The sequence below is a fragment of the Paramormyrops kingsleyae genome, chromosome 1 (assembly GCF_048594095.1).
Source record: "Paramormyrops kingsleyae isolate MSU_618 chromosome 1, PKINGS_0.4, whole genome shotgun sequence".
Classification (NCBI taxonomy): Eukaryota; Metazoa; Chordata; class Actinopteri; order Osteoglossiformes; family Mormyridae; genus Paramormyrops; species Paramormyrops kingsleyae.
The window spans coordinates 5805678-5816998 of record NC_132797.1 but is presented as its reverse complement, the minus strand read 5'-3'; the positions used below and the strand labels follow the sequence as shown (position 1 = coordinate 5816998).

The 11321-nt window shown below is 46.0% G+C and overlaps 1 long non-coding RNA gene across 1 annotated transcript; it reads left to right on the top strand.

Annotated features, from left to right (window-relative positions):
- Positions 1-1382: 1382 nt before the first annotated feature.
- Positions 1383-8315, top strand: LOC140579042 (uncharacterized). The gene is made up of 2 exons (XR_011983286.1): positions 1383-1569; positions 3036-8315. It is a non-coding gene; the product is annotated as an uncharacterized lncRNA (long non-coding RNA).
- Positions 8316-11321: the final 3006 nt, after the last annotated feature.

Sequence of the window (11321 nt, the reverse complement as noted above, 5' to 3'; positions counted from 1 at the left end):
CTTTCCATCTCTCCATACACCCTCTTCACTTCTTTCCATCTCTCCATACACCCTCTTCACTTCTTTCCTTCTCTCCATACACCCTCTTCGCTTCTTTCCTTCTGTCCATACACCCTCTTCACTTCTTTCCATCTCTCCATACACCCTCTTCACTTCTTTCCTTCTCTCCATACACCCTCTTCTCTTCTGTCCTTCTCTCCATACACCCTCTTCACTTCTTTCCATCTCTCCATACACCCTCTTCACTTCATTCCATCTCTCCATACACCCTCTTCACTTCTTTCCTTCTCTCCATACACCCTCTTCACTTCTTTCCTTCTCTCCATACACCCTCTTCACTTCTTTCCTTCTCTCCATACACCCTCTTCTCTCCATACACCCTCTTCACTTCTTTCCATCTCTCCATACACCCTCTTCACTTCTTTCCATCTCTCCATACACCCTCTTCACTTCTTTCCTTCTCTCGATACACCCTCTTCACTTCTTTCCTTCTCTCCATACACCCTCTTCGCTTCCTTCCATCTCTCCATACACCCTCATCTCTCCATACACCCTCTTCACTTCTTTCCTTCTCTCCATACACCCTCATCTCTCCATACACCCTCTTCACTTCTTTCCTTCTCTCCATACACCCTCTTCTCTCCATACACCCTCTTCGCTTCTTTCCTTCTCTCCATACACCCTCTTCTCTCCATACACCCTCTTCGCTTCCTTCCATCTCTCCATACACCCTCATCTCTCCATACACCCTCTTCACTTCTTTCCTTCTCTCCATACACCCTCTTCACTTCTTTACTTCCCAGGTCTGCACCCCCACAAAAACGCCATGAAACCAGCATAATTCCCCGTTTGACCCGGTATGTTTCAACACTTGATCAGCATTTCCGGCAGAAACGCACGATTTAATAAACTTGACGCAATATTCATTTAACTTGGCACGTCTTAATTCCTTTACTTGTCACCATTAGGTCCATTTGGCAATATTTGTTACGGGTGATAAATATTTATGAAACACTATGTATGTATCACGGAAACTATACTGTATTTATTGCTGTTATTTATTATATACTGCAGTCACGTGTGCTCTCTTCCTGTCAGTGTAAAATTGAATGAACTGACTAGTCATTTCACACAGAGGACACTGGAATAAAACGAACACTGTCCGTGTTGAACGCTGGCATTTTCGAATGGATGGCTGATCACACTCACGATCTTTCGGACACTAATGAAAGGGGCAGTATGATGTTCACGTCTCTCCAGCATGGATCTCAGCGTGACTGTAAGCTTGTCTGCCAGGAGAGACCCCACTTCCTGACGTTAAAAGTTCTCATTTCATCACGCTTTTACCTTGGGTGTTTTAGATGTGCGGATGAACGCAGAGGACCCAAGACGCGTGTTTTGTCCTTTTCGGGTCTTTTTGCGGTCTGGGCTTGCTGTTCCTCGAACCTGTAGCCAGGAAGCCCTTACCCCAAAAAGTATCTGCGAAGGACCACTTCTCCAGAGACCTCCATCACTGCTGAGCCCAGAGTAAATGACAGTCTCCACCGATCCTGTGCTCACCCACAGACAGTAAGACTTTGATTATAGTCAAACTATTCAATCGTTTCATATTAACGTGGCTATCATTTCAGCAATAAAACTTCCCATGACTCAAATATTGAGATAATTTCTTTTAATTCTGCAATTTCTGTCCAGTTAACAGTCCTTGAATATGTAAATAAACACAAAAATCTGTGAGCATGGGAGAACAACAAAGCTTGCCTGTAGTAGGTTGTTGTTTGTATGTTTGTGATCCAACTTCTGAGAATGCTTTGAGAAGGTTGATGTGAGATGTTTCTCCAAACAGCATAACAACATGAGTGGTATTCACAAAGAGCATACTCAAAGCAGGAGCGTCACTAGAGATGTATGACCAGGAGGTCTAAACCTCTGCTATGCTGTAAATGGCCCACATTATTTAAACTAATTAATACACATTTATTTGGTGGGGGCAGAGCCAAAACAGCCCTAGCGACACCCCTGCCTCAGAGTACTGCAGTATCATGGCTAAAGCCCCCCTAAGACCACCCTAGCGACACCCCTGCCTCAGAGTACTGTAGTATCATGGCTAAAGCCCCCCTAAAACAGCCCTAGCGACACCCTTGCCTCAGAGTACTGTAGTATCATGGCTAAAGCCCCCCTAAAACAGCCCTAGCGACACCCTTGCCTCAGAGTACTGTAGTATCATGGCTAAAGCCCCCCTAAGACCGCCCTAGCGACACCCCTGCCTCAGAGTACTGTAGTATCATGGCTAAAGCCCCCCTAAAATAGCCCTAGCGACACCCTTGCCTCAGAGTACTGTAGTATCATGACTAAACCCCCCTAAAACAGCCGTAGCGACACCTCTGCCTCAGAGTACTGTAGTATCATGGCTAAAGCCCCCCTAAAACAGCCCTAGCGACACCCTTGCCTCAGAGTACTGTAGTATCATGACTAAACCCCCCTAAAACAGCCCTAGCGACACCCATGCCTCAGAGTACTGTAGTATCATGGCTAAAGCCCCCCTAAGACCGCCCTAGCGACACCCTTGCCTGAGTACTGTAGTATCATGGCTAAAGCCCCCCTAAAACAGCCCTAGTGCAGCCCCTGCCTCAGAGTATTGTAGTATTGTGGCTAGCGTTAATGCTCACCCAACAATGACAAGAACACTCTAAAAATAACTGTATTTATTCAATTTTCCCTTCTGTTAGAATTCAACTATTTGTGTACTGTTAAGCTACACAATTTACACTGTACATCAAGGCTAAAGTACCCAACGGGTACCCGCAGATAGTTGCTGAAACGGGCGGATTTTAATGTTCTGGAATTTTATGGGCGGGTAATTCATTACACACGGGCGGGTAGCAGGTCAATCAAAACAGTATTGTAGCCTGCAAAAAATAACATATAAGTGAAAATATATATGTATTAGACTATCATGTACAAATTGTCATCATCACAGTTGTGTTCAGTACGTCGGGGGTACCTTATTGTGCTTTCGATTATTTCTCTCCAAGTCGGCACTCGGATGGAAACGTCACGAAAAACGTCACTTCCCGTCGGAAACACGCCTCTTTTACGACGTTGATGTCGGACAAGATTTTGTTGTCCGAGTTTCCCCTGTGACATAATTTCAACATGGCGGCTTATACACTCAACAGTAATTCTATTTTATGAATCTTTAAAAATGTTTATTTTGTTAAATGTATTAATAGTTATAAATGTAACTGTAAGTGTTCGATTTAGAGAATACCATATCATGACCGTAAACAGTATCCTATCATGCAATATCAGATTTTTACCAGACTTGTTAGTGTCTTTGGTTTGTTTGTAGTTTGTTTGCCTCTCGAAAAAAAATGTATTGCTATGAATGTGCTAAAATATTTTATAAAGCTTTTAATATGGTCTGACTAGTTCGTGTTTGTTGTTTGTTTGTCTCTCGGAAAAACTAATCTCACTCCAAATCTGCTAAAATATAAAGCAACAACACACAGCAGCGTGTTCATGGAGGCAGCCATGTTTGTTCCGAGATGTGGTAGCTCGAACAGGAGATTGTCGGACGTGATGTCACTCAACTCGGAATTTCCGAGTTCCTAGAGAAAAACGAACGTACCATTAGATAACCGCCTCGACAAACATCACGTACACGTCTGAATCCTTGCTGAAGCATGTCGTCGTGTTCTCTCTTTCACGCTCGTCACAGTATGGATAGCTTAGATCTATCTGATTTGATTTTGTGTTAAACTGACTTTTTCGTTTCAATTCAAAATTTATGTAGGCCTAGCGCTTGTCACGTTGAGAGGTGCATAGAAAAAATAATTGTGTGTAATTTATCACGGTAACGGGCGGAATGTTAACGGGCCTGGGCGGGTGCGGATTTAACTGAAATAATCACGGGTGCACGGGCGGGTGTGGTGCTGTACTGCGCGGGTGCGGGTCTCCAAAAGTGGACCCGTGCAGGACTCTGCACTACAGTGTTAGAATTAGCATTTAGCTTCTGTTAGCCGAGTGCTGATAATGTCATGTCTTTGAAAGCACAAATCAAACAAATCCTCCTTATTATTAGCGACCCCTCTGCACAGCACTTATGCAGTGCAGGGTCATGGCTGTCTGCCCAGTCATCACGGGGCACACAGCTGGGAAATCCTCTGGACAGCAGGGCCAGTCCATCTCAACACAACAGACATTCTTGTAATACGGGAAATTTAGAGACGTGAATCTTTCGATTGGAGGAAAACCCACTGTACCTAGAGGAAATCTGTATGGCTGGGATTCGTACCCACAACCCTGGAGGTGTGAGGCCATGGTGCTGCACACCGCGTGAGCGTGTACGTTCACGTAATCACGTGAGCACGTGTTTGCGTGTTAGCGCTTGTGCCGAGGGTTAAACACGCGAGTGAAAATTTCCTTTATTTCAGGAATGTTTAAAAAATACATGATGCACCAGCATTGAAACACAAATATAAGTTTATTAAAATGTGAGTCTAACTTTTGAACACTTAACCAAATGTTGATGTATGTAACCTCTGTGTGAGTCTCTAAAAGGCAGCATTTTCAGTAGCCTTTAAAACGCTGTAACTGGCTCTCTTTGGAATAGTACTAGAGCATCAAATAACAGTTTTTCCATAACTTAACCATTTTTGTATAAATGATAGCCTTCCACCCCACAGTTGAGATGTCAGTTTATGGTAAAAGGCAGCTATTCGCAAATTGCTGTGTTTCTGGACATTTCTCCTGAAACAATCATTTTAATCTCTCTTTAGAACCTTAAAACAGTTTATCGCTTTCTTTTAACACTTGTGGGATTCAATAGAACTATAAAGAACATACAATGAATAGAGGAAAAGGAGAATATAGCTTAAAGCAGGGCATGATGAAAGGAGGGGGTTGATTCTAAAATAGTGCAGCTAACAGAAATCAGGAACTGACAGTGTGCGAGCAGGGCAGGGTGACCTCGTCCCAGACAGCTGGAAAACAGGAACACATCCTATAAGCGAGTTAGAGCTTCCTACTGTACATGCTGAATGTATGTCAGAGTGTGGCTCCCAGATCGATCTGAATAAACTGTTGACGTGCAACTATTCCTCGTCTCTGGTGTGGATCCCTTCTCATAACGGACCCGGAGGGTGGCTGAACCCAACAATTTGAGGGTTCGTCCGGGATGAGCAGGAGATTCGTAAGATTCGGCTAAGTGTGACGCTGCCTACTTGGACACAGAGAACTGCGGGCCCGACTAGAAGACGTGAGCAGAGATTGTTATATCGAAATCTGCATATTCGTTATGTCAAATTGAGCAGTTTGAAGTGTCCAGTGGGCATCAGTAAAATTAACACGAGGGAGGATTTGCACGTACCGTGTTCGTATCTCATATATGTGCTGTATCTATCTGTTGTGCATGTATTGTATCCAGGGATTGTGTGCAGGCATTGTGTGTGAGGAATTAGGATTTAAGGAACGGAGGGTACGGGACCCCCGTGGTAAGGTAGGACCTTCAGGAGTGGAGGGTACAGGACCCCCGCATTGTCCTTGGTGTGGCAACCCCACTACTTGCTGACGAGCGGTAGAAAAGCTGGGTTAGAGGCCCGGGGAATTCAGGACCCCCAAATTCTATTTTGGTAAGAGGGAAAAGGTCCCCCTCTCTAAAACGGGTTGGAGTCCCGAGGTGAATAGTCCTCAAAGTACCGGGTTGGAGGCCCAGGGTTAAAATCCCAAAAGTACCGGGTTGGAGTCCCTGGGTTAAGATCCCAAAAGTACCGGGTTGGAGTCCCTGGGTTAAAATCCCAAAAGTACCAGGTTAGAATCCCGAGACTAGGAGTCTCAAACTACTACTTTATTGTGCTGATTTGTGTGTGAACAACGCTGTGGGCTCTTTCTGTCCTGGGTGCTTATCCGGTTTGGCTGGGATTGAGCTGGTGGGACGTGCGCTTTTCAGGGGGAAACACAGTCGGGAGTTATGCCTGGATACAGTCATATTCTGTTTAAAGTTGTTGTTTTATGTTTTGGTGGTGTTTGTTAGTACACCTCTTAATTGTAGTGGAATGTCCTACTAAGTGTGGGTGGGTGAACCCACATCCGGAGGCAGGACCGTTGCTAGATAAGGGGTCAAAACAATTAGGGCAAACTAGAAATGGATCACGAATTTGATTGGGAAATAGATGACGGGGGATGGGCGCCCCCTAAAAATGCGGTATGGAAGCCGTTAGCCAAACAGATGCAGGTGGTAAAGGCAGCTGTAGAAAAAGCAGTCAAGGAGAAAAATAGGGACAAGGAGGTAGCCGACGCCTGGGAGCGCATGAGTAGAGTGGTCCGGTGCGCCGGACATCAAGTGGAAGACAGGCGGTCATTGGGAGAGTTACTGTGGAAGAAGGAGAGAGAACATGCTAGTCAGAGGGCGAGAGCCAACATAATGCAGAAAGGGAAGTGGAGGAAAGAGGACGATATGCATGAGGAGGAAAGGAGAGCCTAGGCATGTGTATTATGTGTGAACAGCGCTGACGGTTACAGGGTGAGGGGAAGTACAAGATAAGATTAGTACCACTGACCAAAGGGGGCCGGGAGTTAGGAATAGGAACTTAAGGTAGGGATAGTACCCATGGCCAAGGGGCCAGGAGCGGAGCATAGAGAAGGGCAGAATTAATCAGGTGCGGCTGTGCCGCGGAGGGCAGCCAGGGGAAGAAAAACCAGTAGTAGGAAAGACAATTACTAGGCAAAAGGAGAGGTTAAGGGACGGTAGGAGATAGCGATAGAAGGATCAGGGAAGTGAACGACAGAGTGCGGAAAGTAGGAACAAAAGGAGAAAAGGGAAGTGTGCTAGAGTAAAGAAAGGAGGAAGCGAGTGCTGGGCGATGCCCTAAATGCGAACTAGGGTCTGGAGCCTGGGCAGAGCAGATAAGCTGGGAAAGGAGATCGCGCCCCCTGCAACTAGGGAGGCGATTTCAAGATAGACCACAGCTGAGGGGGAGTTAGGGGCGCCTGATCAAGCGACCCTGATCCTCGGGGGCGGACTCATGTGTGGGGCTGGCACCGTTTGCAGAAGGCACAATAATATGTGAACGAGCAACCTCAAGGACTTGCAGACACAGCTGCTGTGGCTGCAGGTGGGGAAAGCGAGGAAAAAAGGTTCATGAAACCAAAAAGAGAGGGCAGGGAGGGCAGATGGTGGCAGGGATTTCCCCAAAGGGACTACCCCTGTGTTGGATGTCCGTCCGTCCGGCTTTTGGGGACGGGCCACCCAACTACCAATAGGGTGGGTGGGACTAAAACTGGAGAGAGGGCCGGGGCAACTCAGTACGGGGCAACGGGGCCGGGGCTGGAGAAGGGGTGCGCCGCAAGGGGGACCACCGTCAGGTGTCTGGTCTAGATGAGGGGTCCAAACGAGGAGCACGACAGGAGAGGCTGACTCCATGCTGTCCCCCGGGGTCATGGACAAAGATCTGCTGTTTTCAGCGGATGCAGGACCCACGCACTCCATCCATGATGTGGTCCTTGAATGACATCACCAGTCTGCCCCAGCTGGGACTGCTGCGGGCTTCGTGGGGCAGGCGCAGAGACTGCCTGTGACGTAGCTGGTGAAGGCTGCGGGGGAGGCAGACCTTCTTCCACCCTGTTGTGGTGATTTCTTCGGTTCCAGTGAACCCTCGGGGACGGAAGATGTGGGCGAAGTGGGGGGCTTCGACCCTGTGTGGCGCAGATGGACTGGAGAGACAATGACTGGTGCGGCCGGTCCAGAGTCAGGCCCTGGCTTCTACCTATTGGGGCCTGCTGTTTCTGGACGGCACCCTGGCGGCCTACTCGGCGTGGCGGCCCTGGATCTTGCCCCTAGACTCCTAGGTGCCCCTGTCTGACCCTCCTTACGTGACCCTTTTAACTGTTTGCTGAGCAACTACAAGGCCACGGTGGCAAGTTGCCTTTGAGATCTTGAATGTGGTTCCCGAAGGGGTGCCTTCGGCTGCACCGCTCACCCCAAAACAACTGCCCTGATTTGAACTCCAATTTCAGCTGTCTCAATTGCCCCTGCAGCATGTTCTATATTCAGCTTGAACAGATCACCGGAGACTAACTTTATAGGTGAAGGGGGCAGCCCAGGCATGGTGCCCGCTCATGCAGTGACCCCGCCCCGCGAGGGACTCTCCTCGAGTCTAGGTCGGTGTTACTCCGTGAAACCTACTTACAGGTTTCAAAAGGGGGAGTATGAGACATAGGGAAAATTAGGGAAAATTAAAAGCCAGAAAAAAAAAATAAAAAATTAAGAACCAAAAATAAAAATCATGGGAAATCGAAATAGGGAATCAGAAAAAGCACAGAGAAAAGGAAAGGGCAGAAGCCAGGAAGTGGAAGGGAAGGAATAAAAGTTACGGGAATAGGCAAGGCAACTGAGCAAGTGAAAAAGAAAGGAAAAGGAAGCAGGGAATGTGGAACGAATGAGTGGAATAAACGGGTGAAAAGGGATTGTGGAGAGACCGCAAGGTGCGATGAAGGTGTTTTAAGGGGAAATTAAGACTAATTGGACAAACCTGTGCACAGGACATGACGCTAATGGCTGGAACGAGATACAATATAGGGGAAAGCCATGAGGGACAGATTCAAAATAAAAAATGGTAACCGGTTACTAAAAGCATTAACAAAGATAAAAGTATTAATGAGCTGTGAGTTTTGTTCCAGAACACCGAGAGCCGGAGCAGGAGGAACCAGAGGTGACGGGAGAACCAGATGAAGAGGATCCGCAGAGCGCACCAGAGGGGCTGTGAGCCAGAGAGACACCTAGATCCACAGGAGGTCACCAGCCAGCGACGGCGGAGGAACCAGGCAGAACCACAAATGAGATCCGGAAGCCACTGGGAGAAGAAACACAGAGCGTCTGTGCGGCTGAACCAGACGTTCCTCGGGTCTCGACAGAGGGGCAGAATAATCCCCTGACCCGAGCAGCTCAGCAGGCTAGTCCACCCCTGACTGAGTGAAGTGAGACGACGCCTCATCCGTCGCGAGACAACAGACCAGGATGAAGACCAAGACAAAAAGGGGAACTTCGGGGGGAAGTGTACAGGGGTGTTGAATGTGATGATATATGTGCATACGCTATTGCTGCTTTCCACTGTCCAGATGGGTGAGGCTACAAAGTCCCGATGAAAGGGGTTAGAACTGCAATACACCAGGGGCACCAGCACCACCTTCTTATTCGATTTGTGCGATGTGATTAATTGCGGGGATCAGAACGCTTCGTACTGGGGTTATGATATTTAGCTGTGCTATGATCACCAGATGAGCACTATGTGTCAGGGTGGGAACTATACAACTACCGGATTCTGTAAAGGTTGGCCGACGGTAGTGAAATACACCGGTCCCTCGTGGACCCCTTACGGGCCACCTGGGAGTGAAAAGCACAAGGCCTGGTGGAAAAATATCACCTTCTCTAGAGAAGGGTATAGCGGAAAGTTTGGTCTGAACCCTCTGGCACTGTCACTCGGCCAGTACTCACAGGGTTCAGACGGTAAGGGCAACATCTTCCTGGTGGTAGGGCCCGATGTGTCTGGTACAGACCCCTGGGGAATAGTGCGCGTCCAGTTCATAGACGCTCCCACAAATAAAACCACCACCACGGCTGCTCCAGCAGCCGGGGGAACCCTTCCAGTCCACAAACGACACCAGAGTATTGCAGGTAGATTACACCAGGCTAAATTCCCCTCACGGACCCGGAGGGTGGCTGAACCCAACACACTCAATCAACATGTAAACGTCCCATCAGCTACAATGGCTAGATATACAAATCAGTATATATTGACATACTGCGTCATATGACATGTCTGACAACTCTGACCATGCTACCTTTTCCTCTGCTGCAGAAAAATGTGGTTTTTATCACTAAGAATGAGAACAATGAAAAGGTCTCAATACGTGTTTCTCCTTAGGCCACTTAAAATTAATAAATTGTTTTACATGACTCAAACTTCTAAAATATTGGTGAGTAGGGGATTTTATATTTTTAGCGAAAAGACGATCGGCAACAGAGATATACTAAAACTAGAAAATTAAACTTTAATTTGTCAGTATGTCAACATTTTAAACTCTCAACAGTTCAAACAATTACAAGAAAAGAGAAACCTTCAAAACAAATGCCTAGTCTAAGTGTTTAATGGTCTTGCCACAGAATGGCCCAATAAAAGCGTCCTCCTGACAATAGCAAAACAACAGCACTTCCATTGTTTCAAACAATAGAAGTGCTGTTGTTTGACCTCAATGAGGGTCACTATTATTGGACCACCCTACAAGAGACTACTTGCTCACAGTGCACAGGATATCAGGATTTGGCACATTGACGATCTCTGACAGTTTTTGAGGTGAAAAAAACGGATTTTTTGCAAAATATAAAATATAAAAAAAATTGAGGCGGGCGGCCATGTAAAACAATTTATTAATTTTAAGTGGCCTTAATTAACACACGCATACTAAAGTATATGCTGACAAATAATGTAGTAGGACATTATATTGTGTTTTAGTAATATAATGTAATTGCATTGTACTTTTCTGCTTTTTCCACTCAAACGTCTTCCTGCTTTACTAACAACTGACCTGCCTCATGGAAGTTCCAGCCCTTTAACAGCCTGTTATACACACACTTCAGGATGGTTTCCTTAAATTTTGGCACAACAGATTTTGAACATTTGCTGTTTACAGGGCTGCCAAATTTGCTCAGTTGGCTGGAGTGAGATTTTCAATTTGAGACAGTCCTGCACAAACGTGCACACTAAGGTTGCACGTACGATTCAGAAAATCTCACGATTCGATTTGATTCAAAACGGATTCTCGATTCATAAATGATTCACGATTCAATAAATAGATGAATTTCTTTCCAGAATGCTGTTTTGAGTTACTTTTCCATTTGACTGTGGTATATCAAAAAAAAAATCACACTGAATGAAATGCAGTTTACTGCTACTCAATCTCAACTTTGAGTAAGATTTATTTATGGTAAAATCATAATTCTTAATCGAAAAATAAAACTTTTACAAATTTAAACTGCAAAATCCAAAACTCTGGACTTAATGCATTACAACAATACATTAATTCAATAAGTAAAATTAAACAAGCTGCCACATTTAAAGTGCTTAAATTTTAAATAAACAAAAAAATGCTGCTACATTTATCTATGACTTTAACCTTCATCATATCATATAGCTGAGTGTGATATATTGAGCACCACTTATACAAAGACACGATTTCACTCTACGTCTTTAATACCGAACCAGGCTAGCTAACAACCATCATTGTCGGAGAAAACGTGTTCCCTTATATCCAAGTGCGCATGC